This window comes from Ammospiza caudacuta, chromosome 3 (assembly GCF_027887145.1).
Source record: "Ammospiza caudacuta isolate bAmmCau1 chromosome 3, bAmmCau1.pri, whole genome shotgun sequence".
Taxonomy (NCBI): Eukaryota; Metazoa; Chordata; class Aves; order Passeriformes; family Passerellidae; genus Ammospiza; species Ammospiza caudacuta.
Genome location: NC_080595.1, coordinates 56,880,907 through 56,904,785, shown reverse-complemented (window position 1 = coordinate 56,904,785; position 23,879 = coordinate 56,880,907). Strand labels below are relative to the sequence as shown.

At 37.3% G+C, this 23,879-nt stretch overlaps 1 protein-coding gene across 4 annotated transcripts in view; it reads left to right on the top strand.

Annotated features, from left to right (window-relative positions):
- ZDHHC14 (zinc finger DHHC-type palmitoyltransferase 14) overlaps positions 1-23,879 on the top strand; it is a 95,124-nt gene that overhangs the window by 2,294 nt on the left and 68,951 nt on the right. The window lies entirely within an intron of this gene.

Below are 23,879 nucleotides of genomic sequence, written 5' to 3'. Positions count from 1 at the left end.
TAGCAGTAAAGAAGGTAAAAATGCTCAGGAGGTAACCAGTGGCTAAATGTATATGTGAGCTCAGTAGATGAATTGTCATTAGTGGGCTCCAGGTTATTTTAGGGGGATTTATTAAATGTAAATTCTCCTGCAGACATTATGAAGCAGCTTAAGTATCATTTGAGTAGTTGAAATAACACAGACAATGATGGTATCCACACTGCAAGTGTGTTTACCTTCCTGGTTTTAAATGGGTATTAAAGGTGTAACCTTTAATAGTGTGATAGTATTGCATTAGGACTGGGTGCTGCTCTCTGCTCTTTGCCATGATTGAGCTTTTGGAAAGCTTTTCTATCTGGGCTGACACTTCTGTCTGTGTGCAGTCTCATCACCTTCAGCACCAGAACATTGAAAGTATAATGTTTTATAATCAGGATTGTAAAACTGATTTATTAAGCCACCGTTTGCAATTTATTTATATGTTTTGACACTTTGATCTTTCAGAGATAAATTTTCTTTGCAGCTGCATGATTCAGAACTTCTAAAACAGGATGAGCTGCTAGCTGTTCATCACCTTCTGATTTCATCACTACTGTGAGCTACATGCTCTACCAGAGTTGAATTCTGCAACTTCCATCGAGTATTTGAGAATATTTGCAGTGTAATCATCCATGATTGACAAGATTTTTAGTCAAGGATTTTCATATATACTTGGTGCTTACTCTTGCTGGCAGACTTGAAGCAGGGAGGAATCTTGGGCTTTATATAATAGAACTATATAAATTCTCTGTGTACTGGTCTTGAGTCACTCTTGTATCACTTGCACTTCTAAGGAAAATAAAGTAGAAGGTGACAATGGTATTTCATTTTTATAAGATAAGGTAGATTTTGGTCTTTATAAAGCCCTTGCATTGAAAAATTATTACTCATCCTCTGAAGGCTAATTAAAACCCCAATCTAAAGACTGTGAGAATGGTGTTCAGTATGTCTGTGATAGTTAGACCGCAGAGGATGTTAGAAAGAGGGGAGTCTCTTACTGAAGAGTGTTACTTTCAAGCAGTTTCTACTTTTGTCTCTTCATAGTAGTGTGTATTGATCAGTGATAACGTCCTGAGTGTTAAGTGTCACTGCCATTATTGGCTGATTTGATTATGGTGTTCCTCATTAACCAGCCATTTATTGAATATGACAGAAATGTCTTTCAATCCTTCATGTACCTGTGGAGCAAATGGTTTGTAAATGAACATGTGCCCTGTGTGCCCTAAAACATAAGGTCAGACTGCCATTGAAGAGGAAGGCGACCTGTATGTTCTTGGAAATGTTTGTTCTTTATTTGCTACAGTGAAAATAAATTATTTTGTTCCCTTTGGTTTTGGAAACCTGAGAATGGGTACTCATGGTTCAGGTAATTCCCCGGTTATAGGCTGGGAAGGGGAGAAGTAGGAAAGATTACTTTGACAGCTAATTCCTTGGAAAGCATCATGCTAACATAAACATGCTGACGTGTCCTTTATACTTTGGCTTTGTTTGTTCCTTCAGCGTGATTTCCCTCCCTTCTATTTTACTCTTGACATCCATACATCCAGAGCTGTATCTCATGTGCTTTGCAATACTCTTCAGGGAAGAAATACATTTCTCAGAGTCAGCAAATCCTGTGTCTCCAAAAGCAAATGTATGTCACACATCTTGACCTGTATAGCTTTTGCCATTGAGTCATGCCTTTGTAATCTTTCTTTCTTTATATTTATGCTTTTGTGCTTTTTTCCTGCCTACTTTTTCCAGCTCCTGCTTTCAGCTGGTTTTATTCCCTTCTCTCTGTTGACTTTTATCTCTCATATACTCAAAGTGCATCACCACTTCTTTCTTTTATCATTTCACTGTTCTTTTTCATTTTCAAAGAGATAAGCCAGAATTTGCTTAAAAGAAAAACAACAAGCCCTGAGTTTTCAAGCAGGTAAAATATTTATAAGTCCTGCTTCCCTCCCTTTCCAAAGGAAGACATTGCAAATAACAAGCAGTTTTATTTCTGTAACTTGTTTATTAAATGTAATGGGAATGATTGCAAGCACGTACGGGTCCTAAGAGGGATGCTGTGCTGAGCTGTTCTAAAAAACTATGCCTATTTTAAATTGTTCAAGATGAGACACCACAAATTACTGAATTTGTCTTGGAAATTTGGGTATATTACATTACCTTGAAACTTTTTTCTAACCCTAACCTTGAGTTATTTAGCTGTTTCTTCTTTTTCCTTGTAAATTTGGCTTTGTGTTGCATTTTGGTTTTTTCCTTTGCCTTGCACCAGTACACAGAGATGTGTATTTTTCCAAACTACTTAGCACTCATTTATCAAGGTAGCTGCATTTAAAGCTTAGAAAACAAATTACCTCTCCACAGAGCAAGGATAGCATCTGTAACTGAAGGGCAGATCTGTTGCTGTGTGTAGCCAGTTGAACCGTTGTATTTACATGTGTCTGAAGTTCTTTATTTGTGCCATAGAGGCAGAACTAACATACTTCATGCTTGCTGCATTTAGCTAGGTATACATTTTCAAAAGAAATAAGAGCCTTTTATGCTCATGGTCATTTAGGGTCCTGTTTCTCTAGGTTACAGGAAGGCAAAATGGGGCCTGAGTGACACATGCAGCAGAGCAGGATTTGTGAAATAAATGTATTGTCATTGATTGGCAAACCTCATGTGGATGCACAAGATCACGAGTTCCAGAGAGGTGGCTGATGACCTCAGCTATGTTGCTACTGTGAGTTGCCTCTGGGTGCCCCTTTTCCTCTTGGGCCTTGCTGGGCAGGTGGCAGGAGGGAACATGTCTGCACCTGAGCTGCTTCAGCTCAGGCAGGCAAATTAAACTTCCCTTAAAACGTGGGTTTAAGGAGAGATGCCGACTGAACTGAATTGACTTTGGCAGAGTCATGTTTTCTTCTGTCAACTTATTTGCAGGGTGAGTGGCTCTGGAAGAAGGTTGAAACAGATGGTAGGATGCTGGAAGGGCTGAAGCAGTGCAGCTTTTTTCTCTGTAAATGTGAATCAGAGCTCTCTCACTTCTGATACCATTTGACGCACTGATTCAGCAAGCTGGAGGGTTTTTTAGTTTGTTTGTTTTGAGCTAACTAGCCCTTGATTTTTTAAATTTATTTTTTTTTAGTGAGCATTTGTGTAATTGCATTTTCTTGCAAAGGATGTATGCTGGAAAATTGTTTAAACTGAGGCTGTTTATGTGCATACGTGTGTACAGACCATTGATTTCGGTGCTCTCGCAGTTGCTGGCAACCTGCTCCATGCCTCCCACTTTGAAAACCGGTGTGACTGGAGGACGTTCATGAGTCACACTTTCTGATGCCATGTGTGGTTGTTCAATATTGAACTTCCATGGTGGAGTGGTGTAACTTGCTGCTCACTGCAACAAACCTCTGTGTGTAAACACTGATGTCAGTAAGCTGAGCATTTTCACTGTGGTATCAACAACGCTTCTCATCTTATGGCAGGTGTTTTCTGCTCTTGCAAGAGGTGATCTCTTAGCATGACATTGTATGCCAAGTAGATGGAATGTTCCTATGATAACCCCCTTATCTTCGTTCCTCTGCTCTTAAGACAAGTAAATTACTTGTGCCTCCTGATGACCCTGTCCTTAAACTATAAGTTCTTAGAAGAAAGTGGTACCAATGTGACTTCAACTGTTAGAGGCTACTCTAAACTTATAGGGCATTTCTCGTTGAAGACGTCAAAATGTATTTTAAAGCAAAAAATCATAGTATATAAACTAAAATTATTATTCAACAAGAGAACTGCATCCTTTTCTACATGGAAGGCAGTCACTGCCTAGTTGTGCATGGTGACATAAGTGAGTACAGTGTTGAGTAGGTGTCCTTTTCTCTCAGTTTTACTTTGCTGGGATTTTTTTTTTAAAAACCTGTCATTAAAATTAAATCAGAGGAATAGTTCTGTTCCTTATTTTGTCATATTATGCGTCTCTGATAACTTAGTGAAAACAACCTGGAATAGAGTAAGTCTCATCTTTAGGGTTTACGCTTTGTATTGAGCGAATGATTTCTAAGGGACTGTATGCATTCCAAGCAGAGTGTTTATTCTTTGCTCTTAATTGCCCTGAAAATGTTAACTGTCAGAATCAAATATCTCCCATCTACTAAGTATATCTCATACTATTTGCTTGATGAGGAACTTCTGTTTACAAAAGAAGAATCTCCTAAGTTTCTCAGTGATCGGAGCAAGTGTGTCTGCTGAAGTTTCTCCCTGGCCAAAAGGGAGTAGTTTTGTACTACCATATCTCAAAAGTAGTGCATCACTGAGCAGGTATGTCAGTATAAACTTGTAAACCTGCTTTGAATGAATTGTATGATAAAATTCCTAGGCAGAATTATTTCAGTTTAACTAATGGCATTTGATATTAGATTATGCACTCTGTTTCTCAAGGCCAGGTCTGTTTACATGGAAATGGACAATGAGTAAGTGCTTCATTTTTCACAGTAAAATTCTGTGAGGATAACGGAAGGATAACCTCTCATGTTTTTAAAAGTTGTGTCTTTACTTCCCCTGAAACTGCAGAAACTTTTAATGGTTTTGTAACTCTAACCCACTTTACAAAACAGCTTTTTTTTGTTCCTTTATGAGGGTGTTTGGTTTGTTGGTTTTTGGTGCTTTTGTTTTGGTTTTGGCTGGGGATTTTTTTTTTTTCATTCAGCTTAGTTGATGGCCTTTATCTCCTGTTTCATGTAGAAGTTTTGAACACTTTTAAAATTTTTTCTACTTCTATTTCCATCTTTTCTTTGTGGAGGTGCAGGGAAATAAAAATAGGGACTAAAGTGGTATAATGGAATGTTGGCTTCTTAGATACTATATCATTTGGGGACCTTGTGTGGCTTTGAAGTGTGAACATTAATGGTCAGCCTTGTCACCCAAAGCCTTGGGAAATTCAGTCACTGCTGGCTGGTGGGTGATTTCTAGGCTCACAATAAGTCTTGTAGATAGGTATAAATCCTTACCTGGAATATTTTATATTCATTCCAGAGAAGGGGGGAAAAGGTAATTTTAATAGTTTAGTTCTTCTTTTATAAATACATACATACATATATATATATGTATGTATGTACGTATGTATATGTATACATTTATATACACACACACATGTATATATGTATGTATATACATGTGTGTGTATATATATATATATTTTCAAATATTTACAAATGCTGATGGCCAATACTTCTCTACATCTTGAATCTCCAGAATATGACTTGTAATCTTGTGACAGTTGTTTGATACAATCTGTATTAATTTATCACTGAAAGGTTTGAGGTTTCTATTATTAATATGTGCCTGTTACGCCTGTTTTATTTTGTCCTTCCCTGAGTAGTTGCTGTTGTCCCTGTGTGTTAAAGGTATAAAATGTATCTTTTGGAGACTAGTGTAGTCATGTTAAATGAATTTACACAATTGAAATCTCTATCTTTTCATCTTGGAAGACTGGTATTGTCATGTGGGTATCTGGAAGTCATCTCATATCAACTCTGCAGAAATCTTTTTGTATTTTTAAAGGAAAGATGGTTTTTTTCAGGTGTTTCTTCAAGCTGGTTTCTCAGGAATCATGTTAAATATTTAGGTTCATGTAAAGTATTCTTTAATTTCATGTTGAAAATTGGGATAATTATGCAAAAAATACCTTTGTTGCTATATGATTAATTTGTCATAGCTATCATGTTGCATTATTATTTTGTAAATGGCATTTCATACAAAACTAAATATTTCAGTGAATCTGGATGACCAAGAAATTTTTTTCTCAGTGTGGGCAGGAGGAGGGATGGCAAAATACTGTATTAAAAATATCTGGGTTTTTTTGTAGATTTTAACACCTATGTTTTACTTTTTAAGTAGTTAAAAGCCCCAGCAAACTAAAGTTTCTAATGGAAATGGTCTCTCCATTCTAGTGCAGCATTGAACTGTGGACTGTAGCACTCAAACACGAACTAATTAATGAGAAAGTGAGAATTGCTGCAGAAGAGGAGAAATCTGAGAATATTTTTAACTTTCTAAGCTACATGCTTCTTTCAAAATGCCCAGTCAAAAAGCTCTATAACACTAGCTTAAAATACTGGAACATTTTGAAAAATTGCTTAAAAAGTTGAACAACTTTATCTAGGAAATTTTTCTTATTCTGATAGGTTATTCTTGAAAGTGAGCCTGTAGTAGCTGATCATCACTTCAGCTACTAGTAAAAGTTTGCACATAGCAGTGCAGTTCATCTTTCACGTGGCAAAGCTGATGGAGAAAGGGGGGAAAATCCCCTGAAGTCAGCTGGAACTACCAAAAGTTTGTTAAACTTCATATAGTTGCAGCTCATTTGTATTTCAGAACTTGATACAAAACTGTAAAGTGGATAAAGTTTTTACAAAGCAAAGAGACAAACTGAGAAACCAAGATGAAGCTTGTATGTAACAGCCCCAAATAAAATTCTGTTTACTTTTCTCATGTTGCAGAAGTACTAAATCATACTAACATAAAACATACTTATGGAAGGATGCTGAAGTTGTTTGGAATTTTCAATTTAAGGCAACACACGCCCTGTCCCTTACTGTGTGCTTTCTGTTTGTATTTGAGCTCCTGCTCATACTGCAGTGAATAGGCAAAGGGGCTTTCTGCAGTGTGCATCAGTGGAGCTCTTACCCAAATGGATCCTAGAACTTCAACTACTAAGTTGACAGTGTGCTCTAGTGATTATATATGATTATATATGATGATACAATTCTGTGTATGATCACTTCCATTTCATCAGTGTCCATAGGGTTTATTCACATTATTGTGGGATGGTGCCTAATGAGGTCTTACATAATGAGCTTGGCTAATGAGATCACAGCTGGTTTTATGTTTTTTCCACCCCTGCTGCACCCTGAAGTTGCTTACTGCAGTAAATACTGGCAGTGTGCATTTGTTGTAGTAAATATGCAGTCAGTTCAACTGCTTCTAAAAATTTTTGTCTTTATTTAAAAAAAAATTATGAAACAAATAAAAAAGAATACTGAAAATCAAGTTGAAAACTGAAAAACTGAACTCATAAGCTGATGTACATAAAATCTGAAGTGAATTTTGTAGTTTAAGTGCAAGATAATGTTTTTACACTGTCTGCAATGAATGAATCTATAAAATTAGTTTGAAGGCTTTAGTATATATTTCTTGTACATATGATCAATAGATATCAGCTCTTAAGAGCAAGAAACAGATATATTAGAGTTTATTAGTATTTTAACATAAAGACTTGGCATAATACTACAAATTATGAAAGTAGATTAAAAATGTGGTCAGGTATTGGAAGCCTCCTCTTCCCACCACCTTGCAAAAGAAGTACCAATACAAAATTTCTCTGATTTTGATAAATTTTGTATCCCCTCTTTTTTGGACTGTGTATCACTGTCTGCATATCAGGAGCTTGAGTCCTGCTCTTGCATGTCCATTGCACTGGTGAGGTACCCCACTGGTTAGGAGTGCCATGATTCTGGGCACAGAAGCAAGTGTAAGATCAGCCTGTGCTTAAATTTTGCTGGCATGCTTGTTTGTGCACATGGGGTGGGTTCTCATGGCACATCTATGCATGTTCCTTAGTAAACACTTTTATTAGAAAAAGGGTTTTCTGGTGTTCAGTCAGTATATGGAAGAGTTAAAATTGCTGATTTGGTACTGTGTAGAGCAGTTAAAAGTACCAGGAAGAAAGTAAAAGCCAGAATAGCTGTGGCTTGTCTCTCATTAGCACTGTAACTCATTAATGAACTTGTTTCTTCTGAGTGTGGTTTCCTTAGAGCTGAAGCTCATAATGCATCTATATGAGGAAAAAGTACAGTTTTTAAGATACTTTTATTATTTAACATCATTTGAACTCTTTCCAGGGCTGAGAGGCACAGGGTGTGGGAACAGCAAGTAAACTCTGTCATTAGTCAGGGTGCATGGGTTCATGAAGTGTGCTGCATGGGGTGATACCAAAGATTGGAGTGCACAGTTAAAAGAGGATATTCACTTCTGATTTGCTTCAGTGCATTCGTTTGGAGAAGAGAAAGCTTGTGGGGGAATCCTATTAAATAAGTACCTGACTGGGGAGAGGGAATGGAAAAAAAGAGCCTCGGACCCTTCTCAGTTGTATTCAATGACAAGACACAAAATAAATTACCTTTAAAACAGAAGAAAGAAGGGTGGGGTTTCTTTCTTATTTCTTTTTTTTTTTTTTTTTTATTGGTCTCGTTTGCTTGCCTGTTTTGTTTTTATTTGTAGGGTTTTTTTTTTCTGTTGTGAGGATGATTTGGCATGGGCATAGGTTGCCCAGTGAGACTGTGGACACTGAAAACCAGCCAGATACAGACCTGAGCAGTCTCCTCTAGCTGACCCTGCTTTGATCTGGAAAAGTTAAACCGAGTTTTCAGAGTTCCTATCCTACCTCAACTGCTCTGTGTTATCTGTGAAAATCAGAGAACTTACCATAACACAGCAAAGCAAGATGTTTCTCATCTAGCAAGATAATTTTAATCTTGTTTTGATGACTCATTTATCACCTGCATACTTAAAGAGAACTTCAGTTTTATCTAGTTGTAAAATATGAACCTAAAGTCTCAGTCTAACGAAAGTGAAAGTCATAGCTGTTCTTTTTGACCCTTCTCTTTTCTGTCATTTGAATGTGGCTTTCTCAGTTCAAAGTGCATTTTCTAACAGTTTTTGGAGGTTCTTTTCCTGTTTTTTTTCTGCTGTTCCTCATCCAGCTTTGCCCCCTACTATTCGTGTGGCTTTTGCTGAATTATAGTTAGTATTTTTTTTTCTTATAAATAACAGCATTAAATTTTAATGAATTTCATACAGAAGAATGTCTCTGTATACAGTTGTTCCAGCAGTGTTATATGTTTATCAGGTTATATTAGTCTTGCTTTTGTAAACTTTTCTCTCCTTCCATCAGTATTCCTAGACACTTGTTCACTTTTAATAGGCTAAGATCCCTGTTGCTGTAGGAGTGTGAAGGCAGTAAAGTTGAAAGACTTAATTTTTCCCTTTCCATAGCCAGAAAAAATGAGCGTATGTTGTTTTGGGTTTTTTTTCCTGTAATCTGCATTGTTTGCTTATATAATTTTGCAGATATGTGAAATTATGGGGTCTCTCTCCTAGTGCTTGAGCCAGGTCAAAGAGTCCTCCAGACCCTGCAGGTTCAGCTTCCTCCTTGAGTCTGCTACTTGACAAGATCACCTTCTGTACCTTAAATGATAGTGTGTTCCAGCTTCTAAACTCCTAGATATGACTGAAATGGCTTGTCTGAAAAGCTGCTAAAGCTGGATTAGTTATCTTTGGGGAATGGAAACACCCTAGATATGTCAGATTAGTCCAAGCTCCCTTTAAAGGGTGATTTCCTTAAAAAAATTAAATGGGTAAATAATTCCAGCAAGGCAGGTGTCCAGTTCTGGATTAAAAGCTGGAAATTAAATAATAAGAGAAGAAAGCTTAAATGATACAGAGTGTATTTTATTGAAGCAAAATATATATATATATGAATCTCTGTGTCCCATAGCAGCTATCAGAATTAAGTTTCTCCAAGGATGGTGAAAGTCAAGGGGGACATCTTCCCATACCACATATCCAAAGCACTCATTTTTTACAGTGAACTTCATGTCTGTAGACCTGCCTGCTTTGTTTGAGCAGCCAGAAGTTGACATTCTGCTCAAGAATTCAAACAAAACTTGAGAGTATTTTATAGGAGCATCCCAGTTTCCTTGCTGTTTATGAGTCTCCATTGCAGGAGGATAAATCTGATGGTTGTAGAGTGCTGAAAAGGATGGACCCACCTCTTCCCTTCTCCAGGCCTCAGATGTCACTTCTTTTGTCTTGCTCTGCTATTTTCCCCACCCAATGGTGAGCCACTTCAGGGAGTTCCCTTCCTGCACAAAGACTGTCCTTCCCTTCTGCCCACACAAAGAAAAACTTTCTGCTGCTTTAGATCACTGAGCTGAATCTCTAAAAATTCAGAAAAAATATTATTACTAGTGGGAGGCAGGAGGTTGTCAGATCATGTCCACTGTGATTTGGAACTGTATCCCAACTTTAGGAAACTTGTTAATTAGTCTTGGCCCTTTGGCATCTGTGAGGGTGAGAACAGAACATCTTAGTTGCTTAATGAAAATCTACAGAGTTTGGACTTTTTAACCATACTTTATTTCCGAAGTAACTGGGTTGTAGTTTGTAGAACTTGAATTGCAGCATCTTTCAAATAGCACCCCTTAGTGGTTCATGTCTTAGGGATTTTCTGGATTTTTTTTTAAAGACATCCAATATGTGACACAACACAGGCAGTAACTGAAGCAGTGTTTCTTCCTGAGTAATTTCTTGGGTAGTCTGTATTCCCCATTTCCAGACTGCAGTGTATTGCATTTGATAGCAGAGCCTATGGAAAGCTCCATGAATGCTTCCTGGCTTTGGTCTTTATAAAAACAGCTGAGTTAGCTCAAAACATGCTAAACTGAGCCAGGATGGGAGTACTGTCAGTCCTTGCCATTTCTCCCAGCTTCAGCTGAGATAGCAAACAACATAGGGAATAGCATGTTTCTTCACAGTCCCATTTAGTTGCCTGCTTAGGTGGGGTTTTTATGTTGTTGGTTTGTTTACTATTGTAAATGTTGAAGCTTTCAGCTTAGGAGGTTGGAGGAAGGACCATAAAGCAGTTAATGGAAATCAGAACAGCTGCATGCAAGAGACTGTTGAAGTGTATGTCTCTATTCACAGTGCGATTAAAACATGGCCCTTGTTAAATAAGACACCTAAAGCTAATTAGAGCAGAAGGAATTGTCTATAGAGCAGAAGACGGGGAAGAAGTTGTGGACTGAAATCTGACAGAGATTAATATAATTCGATATAAGACCTTGAAAGGATAATCATTCTTTTACAAGGCCCAAAGCTCAGAAGGCTTTCTTCACCTTGAGGTGTGGAGGCTTTGAGACTTCTCATCACTGATGAGATCAGTGTTCATCTTTAGAGTAGAATATGGGTTTTTTTCCTTCACAGACTCTTTTAGGATCAAGCTGCACTGTGCATTGTTTTTAGTACTAGCCTCTGAAAGGTGGAGTCTCATTTCCAGTACTGGAGTGTATCTCAAGTAGTGTGCTGGCGGGCAGAGGGACATTGCAGAGGAAAGCCTACAGGGACTGGGTGGAGTAAAATAATTTTGCTTTTTTACTCAGCTCATACTCGAGAAGAGTTTCAGAAACAGGCAATTGACTATGAATGTGAAAATCCAAACAGTCTGATATGTGAAAAACAACTGACATACTTGAGTCCAGTAAGTGAAACTGTTACAGGCTGATATCCAGCTGGATTGAAAGGTAAACATACCCTTCCCAATGTACATACCTTTCTATTATTGCATCCTAGAAAACTTTAACCAACAGTTCAGGTTGCTAAATGATAGTCTGAAAGTGCATTTACCCAGTGGATGACTGTTCTTGGTGAAAGTAATTTTATTTTCTGTACTGAAACTTTTATAAACAGTTGTTGGCACTGGTTCTTGCTGTTGCAACAAAGAAATGCCTTTTGCAAAAGGAGATCAAAAGTTTGTTGCTTCTTAGTTCAATACAAAAGAAGTGACATTTTATTGAAATAATATTGTCACATATAATACTATTTTAATTTCAGCTTTATTGCAAGTGTTATTTCTGACTGCCCAGTAAAGGTGAAAGATTTAGGGGGTGTGTAATTTGTTACTGAAGTTGATCCCCACAGATACACAGATGGTTCTGTTATTCATTCAGAAGGAGTGGCAAGCCTGGGCCAGCTATACTTGTCCTCATAATCTGATGAAAAAAGATGGACAGTTTTGGAAGGTTCTTCAATCCATGCAGAAGAGTTGGGGGTTGAGGGGGAACGAGAAGTGGAGAAGAACTGAACTGCTGTAGTATTTGCTTCTGGAAATAAATTTTGTATACTCAAGGGAAAGTTGTTTTGTTTCCATATTTAGTTAATATCTGTAGATAAGGCAGTAATAACTTTGGATACAGGTGCTGGATTTTTCAGTTGTTACTGCATCCAGTATTGTAGACATAGTTGGACTGTACTCTTATGCATGTTGTGTCCTATCATCATCCCTCTCACTTCAGAGCCTGAAAGTAAGAAATAAGCATATGAAAAATAGGTGTGAATAGGTACAAGATGTTGACAAGACGTGAGGAAATGCTGACAGTCCTGCTTCATAGGTGCAGAGTTAGGAATGCTGGGAACGACAGCATGGGGCATAGAAAGAATTTTGTTATTTGACTCCTTTGGAGTTTGGTTATTTATATATTTATTTTAAGAGTTGGTCAGGAAAGAGAGCTGTAATGGACAGTTATACTGGTAATGCTTTAAGGTTTCAAATTCTTTTTTGTGTTGGTTTTTTTTTTTTTTCAGTCCAGAAATACTCTTCCCTTTTTTTTACCATTCTTGATTTCTCTTGTGCTAATCTTTCATGACAGGGAAACTCTGTAGCTCTGACCAGCATTGCTCTTTTTTTGACTTCCAGTATGATAATAGTGAGAGTGGTGACTCTGGCTTGCAGGTTACATGTAGAAGAGATAGTGGGTTATTCTGACTCTTGGTTGTTCATAGGCAGGAGTCTGCAAGTGTGGCGGTCTCTCAAAGATGTGTGTTGTGTTGTCTTCATACAAGTACTGACATTTGCCAAAAACTTGATTTTTAACAAGTAAAATTTGATACCTGTGCCTCTGCTGGGTATGGATCTCTGAGGGCAAGGCAGAACTCCACTGAAATTACAGTTTTGAGCAATGCCAGCCTAACTACGAGGTTGGTAGCACAGCTGGTTTTGGGAATTAAGCTCTGCTCTTTGGGGCTGCTTTCACCTGTGGCTGTAGGCAGCATAAATGAAGAAACTCTTTAAATTGCTTCATTCACCACTTGCCTTCCAGTGTCTGCAATCTTGAGTTCTGTACAGTGTTATTATGCAGAAATCATGTTTGTGTGAACTTCAGTTCATCTCCAGAACTGTCCCACCTAAAGGTGTAAAGGAAGCAGGATCCTCTGGGGGCATTTGAGGTGGAGGTCTTAAACTAAAAGGCACATGACAGAAGAAGGGGAGCCTGGCAGAAGAGTATCAAATTTACCTTCTACAGGCATGCTGGCGTTTTATTTCTTTTTGGCAGTCTTGAATGTAGCAGTTTTACAGTTTGTTTTAGAATAGCTTTTCTGTGTGTAATTATTAGACCAGTAAGCTCCCAAGCAGGCACTATTTCTGTTCTTTTCCACATACTCTCTCTCAAATTATTAGCTTCTCTTCTCTTGTAGTAATAACACCTTGCATGTGCTTGTTCTTTACTGTTACGTTCTGTGGATTGATGCTTCTTCCTCTGGGTCTTTTCAGAGAGCACAAAAGGGTCAGCACTGCCTCTTCTGCTCAGCTGGGTAATTAGTCACTGTAGTTACTGGAAGAAACTGGGAGATGCTCTTTGCAGATAACAGAGTACAATTGTGAATGAATGGAATTGGGTGTTGTGCACAGGAGGCTACTGCTCTGCTGTATAAAACAAGGTGGATTGATGCATCACCTGTTTTTAACCTGGTACCTAATGCATTGTACAGAGTACTTGATCAAGTGTGGCTAAATGCTGCTTGTACAGGAATAAAAATAGAAACCCTACTTTGTAACCCTAAATACTGTTACTCCTTTTCAGTCAAAGTTCTAAGCAAGTTGCATAAGTGCAGCTGTTTGATTTAAGTGCACATCAGGTGTGAAACGTGGTGTACAAAAGCGAGCAGTGAAACTGCCTAGGTCTTGATGACATGGAATTCCTAGCAAATGTATCTTAGCAAGGTCCATGACATAATGGTTTTTAGTGTTTACACTTTTCATTTGGTGACCATTTTATGTGCTTAAGATACTATTCTTCACAAGGTAATGTAATGCAGATAGTTTGATAATTGCACCAGCCCTATATTGACTGGTTTAGATTTTCATATTGTAGTGCTTCAGAATCTTCTTGTTTGCTATCATTTTTTATCATTACTTCCAACATAATTCCTGTGTTCTGATTCTGACAAACAGCTTTCATTTGTGCCTTTTATATATGAGCATTAAATTTTAATTTGTTTTGTTTTGAAGTGGCAGAAAATTTACTGCTTCAGCTTTGGTCATATATCATAGTTCTAAATTTATTTTCAGTTTGTAAGATGACTCTACCTTCTAAGTGGACAGCTTGTGTTGACTGAAGTGGACTAAAGTTCATTTACCAGTGGAGGAAACTGAGGAGTTCAGCTTGGTTCTCCTGTGACAGCACTGGTCTGGTATGGATGAAAAAAGATTAAATACATCAAAGTAGTGTTTAACTGTAAGCAGTAGTTGAGGGTCAGGTGTTGATCAGACTACAGACAACTCAGAGGTGTGTGTGTGACAGACATGCTGGATGAAAATTTTTGCTCCAGTAGAGATTTTTTCAGCTGTTGGTCAGCAGGCACAAAACCGAGTTACTGTTAAACAGCTGTCAGGATGGAGAAGCAAAACTACTTTTGCTGTTTGTTGTTATTTATTATTCCAGTCTGACTTGGAGTAAGTTTTTTTGCAGTGAGATTGGCACTGGCTGCTTCCTCAGCTAGTTATGAGGGCTCCCTGCCATTTGAGTTTATTTTTCTTGCACAAAGCTTGGGAAAAAATACAAACCTTGTTCTGAAGGTCACTATGTCCAGCTGTCTTTCTGAGCAATGGGAGTGAATGCATTTCAGAACTACTGACCCTTCATATAATATTGTGCCACTGACTGCCCTCATTCAAAGCAAAGACCCACAGGACGCTGAAGGGATTGCAGCAGTGGTAGAAATGAATGAGGAGCATGTCCTGTTAAAGTAGCTGAATGCCATGGATTCTTGTGTTGGCAGGTTCCATTGGAATTCTGGAATTTTCTTTAAGCAAAAATTCATCCACAAACAAACCTTTTTCTTTATTTGATGACAGCAGAGTTTTAGAGGAGTTATCTTTTTCTTCTAATAAGACATCAACTAAATTTTACTGCTGTTTGTGACTTTTGATACATGAGGCTGTCTGCTGGGAGAGCTTGAGTCCAGTAATTTGCATCTGTCTCTTCATCTCGTGGTTGTGAACACAGCTGTGTCATTAGTTTAATAAAGGTACATCTGCAGGGTGGAGTTTGACACATGAAAAGGAGAAAATGGCCACTGAGAGATGCAAGATTTTTTTTTTCCTTTTTGACTGGGGACAAACTACATCCTTTACTAAGAGGTATCTGACATGTAGTTGTGTTCTAGAAGTGTGGTGTTTAGCACAATTCATGCTACAAATTGAAGGTCAGCTCTAAGATCTCGTTTATTACAACCAGAAATATATTTTGTGAGGCCCTGTATCTTAAGATGGTGTCTTCCCAGGTTTTTTTTCTACAACCTTCTTTTTTTTCCACATCTTTATACTTAAAATTGTTCTTCAGAATCTTTGTTTTCAGTTTGTATTCTGCCAGTAGGACTAATATAGTCAAACCATACCCTTCAGAATAGTACATTTCTCTTTGCAGCATTGCTTGGATGGATGCAGGATAGCAATTCAACAAGTTGTGTGCTTTGTGTTGTGCAAAACAACAATGCAAAATTTGTAAAAAGAAACCTATTCTTAATGAGGGGCACTGAACTATGACAAATAGGGCTTTAAGAATCCATTCAGAAACCAGATTAGATCAGATCATTCACATATTTAGAAGACATCACTTGCAATACTTATGATGTGTACAAAAATTGTTAAATCCTGCTAGCATCAGTGTAAACTGTTACTGTAGATCAGAAGTGGCATGTATTTAATTACTTGAGCATGTTGCTTTTACTGGAGAGCTCACTCTCCTTCCTAGTAGTCCTGATGGTGCATGGAGTGATGCAGGCAATATAATGGAAGATACTGTATTTCCTTGGGTATTGCTTTCTTAACAATGGATAGGTTAGGTTCTTAAATTGAGAAATGTTTTGAATATTTTTGTTTCAATTTCCTGAACACCTTCCCTTTTATTTCTCTCAAAAATGGAGAACTCATCACTAAAACTGGCAGTTTTCTTAATCACAAGAATTTCTTCCTTCTCCCCCCCTTCCCTCTCTGATCTTTTCTTGAAGAGGAGTAACTTCCAAAGATGGTTCCACTGCCAATATTCATGAATACATCTATGAAATACTAGAAGGATTTTATCTGGAACTGTTGTTTTTCATGTCTTTATTAATAATGCAGCACAGCTGGGGGTTAGGAGAAGGCATGTGCTGTGTATTGAATAGAATATAATTATGTCAGTTATGTAATGTATTGCAACTATTACTACATAGAGGGAATATTAGAAAGTGAACTTTCAAAACCAGAGATGCTGTTGTGACTCATGTAAAAGTTTTAAACAGAACCTATGATCTAGAGTTTAGAGTAATCATAGTAGACTATTTGATGTGAAGAAATCAATATAAATATTCACTGATGTCTTAGGAAAGGTAATTAATGAAAAATTTCATAGGTTGCCAGATTGATTGGATGGTATTTTCCAGTCTTGATGCATTAAAAAATCATTTTGTTATAAAGCATAATCTATTTGTAGGTTCATATTAATCATCTAGTTGTAAATCTATTTTATTGTTAGTAGGAAAAAAATCACCTACTGAACATATAACTTGCTTATTGCCCAATAAGGTGATTCATTAGTCTATCTCTTGCAAAGCTTGTGGGGTTTTTGAAACAGATGGTACTGTAGTCCTGGGCATATTTTTTTCAGCTGTCACCTATGATATGTATTTTGGTGTAATTGGGAAGAGTTGGGCTCCTTTACTCCCCCTGAAAGAATAATGGCAGATGAGGAGAGCTTGATGATGCCCACAGCTTCTTTTATGGCTAGAGGTAGGCTGGACTAAGTAATTAGGAGTGGTGTTTAGCTCTTGCCTGGCTGATTTCTTGAATGGTGTGTGCATAGTTTCTGGGAAGCCCTGGAGCTCTATATGTACACTTATCAGCTGTCTTGATGTGTGACATGGAAAGGGCAATGCCTGCAGCCATATTCTGCCACTGGGGAAGCTTATACAGTTACCTTATTAGAGACTTTGTGGTCCAGTATCCTAAATTTATTGAACTAAGATCAAAGGTAGGATGAAACTTGGAAAACTTCCGAAGGGCTTCCATGGGATTTACAGAGCTCTAAATATGCGAGTTTCTAAATTATAGTATGTGTCATCTTCCAGTGAGGTGGAGTAGCATTGACAAGAGATGTATTAAAAATCAGTAGTGTGTGAAAATATGTTTGATATGGACTACATAAAATAAATGCTTATGGAATCTGTTCTTACTCTTTGCATTACAAAACTCCTAAATTTTAATGAACTTAGGACTATCTTGGCAGGTTTACCTGTCCTGTGTTAGCTTTGGAATCAGAATGAGTCATGAAAGCCTCAGTTTAACCAGGTAACTTAGACAAAGGCAGAAAATGAAAGCATAGGCAAACAAACTGCAGAGCTGATCTTGAGTTGACTGGCAGGACAGCAGACTGGCCCAAAATGGCATGTGGAGGGTGGTTTGCTTCTCTTGCGCTGTTGAAGTACATTTGGGACAAGGCTTTTTATGGAAGTAATCTCTTAAATAAGTGTGAGGCTAATTTGACAGTGAGAACACCTGGATCATGCAGCATGGCTGTAATTACTGTGCTCCATTTGAGTGTTCAACTAAGTAATTTGAATAGATACCGAGCACCTCTGAACTGGTTGTTTTGCAGATCTTTGACATCTGGTTTGTGAGTTGTTCTCACTCACTGCTGCTGATAGTCTCTACAGCACTCAGCAAGCAAAGAGCAGCTGACCTGGTCTGTTGGTAACAGGTCACTTGGAGCTTGTTTCATAAGGTGTGGAATCCTGCTCTCTTGCTACTCTCTATCTGTGACCACAGCTGTGATGATGCATTGAAAAGGAGGGAGAAGAACTCTGTGTTATGAGTGGATTTTAAACTAATTTACTTTGTGTGTGGTTCTGTTATTTTGTGGCTGTAATGTTTTATGTTATTTAAAAAAAATACTTAATGTTAAAGTAACTATATGGGAACAGTAAATCTTTCACAGCTGAATGTTAAAAATGTGTGGGATGGGAATGGGCCATAACTGCCTGGTATCATATTAATTGTGCATCTTCTGAGGAGGGAAAAAGGCTATCTGTAGATTGTAAGTTCGAATGTATTCCTCCCCCTCCCCATCGCATGCCTGTTCAAAATACTGCTTTTGAGGCATCCTCTTCACTGTATGAAAACTCTAAATGAGTTTCTTTGTAGGCCTGCCTTGTTTCCTGACAGTGGGGCTTTGCAACTAATTTCACCTTTGTCCTGTTTTGTTGGGCTTTCTTCCTTTTTGTTTTTCTAAAGCCTGATGTACTGTGGCAAAGACAAATTTAAGGTAAATAGTGTTACCTATTTTTCAGATATGGTAGATTAATTGATTGTAGACTCTATTGAGGTTATGTGTAGAAATAGGAACATATTGCTGTGGGTGATGCTAGACAAATCAGTTAGGGCTTGGTGTTGCCCTAACCCATTTCAGTTGGTCCTTTCAAGAAGTTCATAATGTTTTCTGAGAAATGGAATTGAAATTGGTATGCTTGAGAATTAGCCAATGGAAGGGATAGGGCCATCGTTCTCCTGCCATCTTTCTTCTGCTTCCACTGACTCATAAATATACCTTTTTAAACCTGTAATATTAGCTGACAAAGAATGATTTGTATCTCAAAGATTAGAAAATAATGTAACACGCAGAATAAAGATACAGTTCTTGTAATGGTTTGGTTCTAAATTCATAGCTATGCTTGCATAAAGTTTGTGTGTGTTTATCGAGATCATAATGTTCTATTTTTTCTATTAACTACTTTGAATATATTTTGTTGTGTTGAATTTTTGACAGAAAGCACTTCAATTTTCTGTCAATCTAGGAATATTAATCATAAATTGAAAAATTGTAATTATTAGGAATACTTGAAAAAACTATTAAGTAGATTGAACCCCCTCTTATTTATAGTACTTCATTGAGATCGACCCAAAATCATGTAGTAGTCTTTATTCTCAGTTGGTATTTTTGGGTGTATAACTTCAGATTAGGTGAAAACTTTGTGTTAAAGAGGCCTCGGTTTCTCAGTGCCTTTAAGCCAGCAGGCAATTTCTTCATATATTGTGCCTTTTTTTTTTTTCTGTAATGCACTATGTAAATAGCCTTCATAGCTCTGACTGGCTTAGTGACTTAGAACATTTTCTTCAGGGCACACTTCTGATCTGCCTTATTTACTTTTTTGGTTTTTTTTTCTGACACTAACTTTTGTTAGATTTAGGCCTCATTTTGAGGTGTGTACAATTGGTAAAATTAATTGGGGAGTCTGCTCCTTCTATGTAATTTCATAATGATAGAATTATGTCTTTGTTATTTTAGGTCCAAAATGTAGTCACCAGAGTGCTTATCTTCCTAGTTTGGCAGCCGTTAACATACTTGGATTTTGTATGTGAGGTTTACCAACATCACAGAGTTTGATTCTGGAAAGTGAATAGACTAGATTGTTTTGTGTTTCCAAAAGAATTGATTTTAAAAAAATCTTATAGATCTTGGAAAGGAGAAAGTAGGTCATCACTTTAATGATAGCCAGTTTCATTACGATTGAAAGATACTAATATTTCTGTGAGTACTATCAGTTGCAGAATTTTGCAGAGACAGTGGTGAACTCCTTTGATATAAGACAAAAGGTCATGGAATCAATGATATGTGGGAGTTGATTTTTTTTTTAATTTACCATTGAAACTTTTAAGGTTTTCATTAGGTTTACACTGAGTAATTGCTGGCATAGTCAAGGCAGAAACATAAACTTTTTTATGAGCAAGTTCATTGTTCATCCTATGCTGCCTGTTCTTGCCTTTTTTTTTGAAATCCTGTGTGGATCTTTTCTAACTTAAAATATTTTGCTTTATTCGACACTTCTGTCTGTTATAAAAGACTTTTTAATGCAAATTTTTTTCTGATTTTTGTCTGTAGTACAGTCATCTCTCAATATCTGAAAAATGCAAATTGAAATTACCTTCTGATCATTTTCCTAACTTAATAAAATGCTGCTGCACAGTCCATGAATTTTCTTTCTCTGATTTTCCTAAGTTAAGGAATGCAAGTGTGAAGTAAAGCTTTCTTCCATGTTTTTCTTTGGAGTTTGTTGGCTACTAATTTGTTGCTGATTTAATGCAGCAGCATGCAAGATGGTTCGATTAAATTCTTCTGTTTACCTTTCTTTTATACACTTAAGAGTGATCTGAAAGACTTTGAAATTAATCAGAATGGGTATCTGCAGGATATTCTGGAAATCTAAATAGAAGTTTGTTTTGGGTATCTTTTGTAATATGTACTGTTATTGTGTCTTGTATGTGCTGTAGTTGAGGTTTGAGTAGATCCTGTACTTTGGCTAGCTGAGCCAAGATTATGTTGTATGGAATTTGTTTAAATAGATCTGGGTCTTCGTTTGTACCAGATAATGAAGATTATATTAAATCAGCTGTAAAATCTCCTTTGCAGATGGGAGAATATGACTTCCTTCTCAGTGGAAAAATAGGTTGACTTCTCATGATGATTTATTTTGGTGATGCAAACTACTTACAATATAAGCAGTATACATGGAAATATTATTTTGTTTCTGCCATGCCTCTCTTTAAAAAGCTTCTGGAAAGAGGCCAGGCTGTTTTCAGTTTTTGTTTATGGATGAGGTTATCCAGAGATAAGGGCAGGGGGAGACAGGACTATAGGGACAGTTCATTCCTGAACCTCGACACAACAGTCAATGTGCCTTGGTGAGTTGGAGATGACTAGAAACGAATATAATCATGGCAGACACAGAATAGCATAAAGGCTATTACCTGCCATCTTTCTGTTGGCAACTCAGATACATCTGGCTGTGCGGGTCTTGATCTCTCAGACTCTTTCAGTGACATCTTATTGCAAGTATTTGGCAAGAGTGAAACAAAACACCCTCCTCTTTCCACATCTTTGATCAGTAGTAGCAGTAAATGTGCTTCCTTTGGATTTTTGGCTTGTTAGCATTGAGTGATGGCCACTGGACATGCAATGACACAAATGGGTTTTCCTGACTTGCCTTTTCTCATCTGTGATGGCAGTAAAAACAGCAGATTTTGGTCTTGTGTATAGGCAGTAGGGAATACTCTATTACTTGAGTACTTTGTATGTGTAGCCCCCAGCTCCCTTGCTACTTGCACAGTGGTTTACTTTTGGTGTCCTGCCAGATGTTTGCTGGGATTTAGACATTTACAGAGGAAGAGGGATTTACAAAATGTCTGCTGTAAAGTCATGGAAAGGTATACAGGAAATATTGTTATAGATGACATGCTTTACATTTGTAGAAATGTTTATAGAGAATTATGTGGTTTTGAGAATTTTGCTGAAAGGGTGTAAAGGCTGCCTTTGAACATGAAGGAAAACTAATTTGGGGCTATTTTGTTTTATGGCCGTCTGTAAACCCTGACATCTGGTTTTGGAGTCCTGTCCTGAATTAGTCAGTAATATATGGTCAGGAGACTTAAAGATGTTAAAACTAATCTACTTAAAGATGAAGAAAAGAACTGGTCTAATTTTGTGGACCATTTGTAGTTTTTATAAAGCAAACATGATTTTGTGATGCTTTTCAGAGAACAGGAGTTGAGATCCAGGGATTCTTCTGAATACTGTAATTATTAAAAATCTGGTCTTGCACAGTTGCTTATGGGAGAAAGCAAATGTTTTTCTTTGTTACAGTCAGCAGAAATGTGAGTAACTCTTGTCAAAGTAAGAATTACTTCAAATTATTATTTTGGGTGTGTCAATCATTCTACAGAGTAAATGAAGAGTGGCCTGTTTTGGCAGTTTCTCACTTCATAAATTTAGCCTTGTTATCAAATTTGGTTTCCTCCTTCCTTGCAGGCAAGGAATTACATTACATTATACTTAACAGAAATGCAGCAGAAAACACAATCGTATTTACCCAGTTTCACAATCGCCACCATTATTTTTCCCTCATATATTTTATAAACTCTTGTTTTTAACTTGTCAACCTGTGTTTTTATTGCTCTTGACATATATGCTTGGAAAAAAGCATTTCTGTTTGAAAGTGTAATTTTATAAGAGGAAAGTAGTGAAGCTGCTTTTTTTATCTTCCAAAAAATCCTTTTAAGATAATTGTATCTGCTTCCTGGGAAAATGCCATGGAAAACCCTCAGATAAAACACCTGCCCCCAGTACCCTCTTACCCTTCTCCCACTTTATCTCCAATATAAAAGCTATTTAGTGGAATACTAACTTCTTTATCACCTCTATATTTTTATTTTAATTAGAACAAGTATGTTGTTAGATGTTCTTTAGTTCTTTGTACTTTCTCAAAATCGTGGGGAAGGTTTGTCCCAGCCTTTTGAAGTTACAGAACAAAAGCTGGAAAAGAGAGTAGATTGACAGCATGATTGTGTGCACTCTGGTCCTTAGGATGTCTAATATGACAGTAAAATGGTCGAACTTCATTTCAGTTCTTCTTCACCTTCCTCGTGTGGTGGAATGCCCAGCAGAGAATTTTGAGTGTTTTTTGTATACGTGCATGCACTGTACACAGTGTTTTAAAGTGAGGTGAATATACTCAAATGATATTTAATGTCAAATGTAATTAATGCGCTTTTTAATGTTTCCCTTATTTTCTCTCTCTTGAATTCTTTTAATCAGAAGTAGATAAACAGTTGAAACTTTAGAATTTCTTTTGAAAACTGGGAGCTGAGATGGCATGCTCCCTCAAATTATGCCTGTGATCACAGTCTGAGTGGAAGGAGAACGTGCACAAAATCCTAGAAGTGCAGATCACACACAATGAAATGTATTACAAGTGAAAGAGTGCTACTGTCTTGGATATACTCTAGTTTTCTTTGATGAAAACAACATGCCAAATGTAACAGTTTGGGTTTTCATCACATCTTTTCCCAAAATTGTGTCTTTTTTTTCACTGAGACTTCAAGGCGATTGGTTGCAATCTCAACAGTAAGCCATATAATAGTTTATATCTGCCTCTTTCATGAAAATATCTATGTTTGCTTTTGGATGTTCTTTTGTATATACTCTAAATTATTAGAAAATATGTGAGAGAGTTGTGTAATTGCCCGACTTGGCCGAGGGCTTCTGTGGCAGCTGCAAAGGCTGGATCTGTAGCTAGAGAGAGGAGCTGTTGCAGCTGATGGTCACAGAATGTTTCTTTGCAATTTACACTGTTACCTGTCTTTTCCTTGTACAGGAGTTCAGAGACAGGCAATGCTTTGGCTGCATCCTGTGTCTGACAGAGACAGATGCCTCTCAGCTGCCACATTTTTAGTTTGAGAACCCTCTGAAATTGTATGCATAACATGTAGTTAAAATTTGATTTAAATGTTAGCTAAGCTGTACAGATTCTTCTGCTTGTTTTTCACTGCTACTTAGGTTTAATGGTATTGAGCTCTGTAGAGGACAGAGGAATTGGCAAGTTTGTTTTCAACAAACTTGCATGTCATCCATTTGGCCTAAACAGGATGCTTGTATGTATTTTTAGCATAATTGACTGTCTTTCTGGTAACTTCAGATATGTAAACTCCTGGTTGTGATGTATTAATGAAGCTTTTTATTTGAAATAAATGGTCTCTTAAATCCTGCTGCTATTTATTTTGGTTTTATATAACAGCAAAAATAGACTGTTGCGTCTTTCTCGTAATAAAGTTGATCTCTATGGGATTATTGTACAAGTGGACTTGGGTGCACAAAGATGTTTGGATACCTGGCTTGCTGATGGAATCAGCAGAAATTCAGAGACACCTTAGATACATTTTAGAACCTGGCCCCAGGTTCTAAAATGCTTTTTAG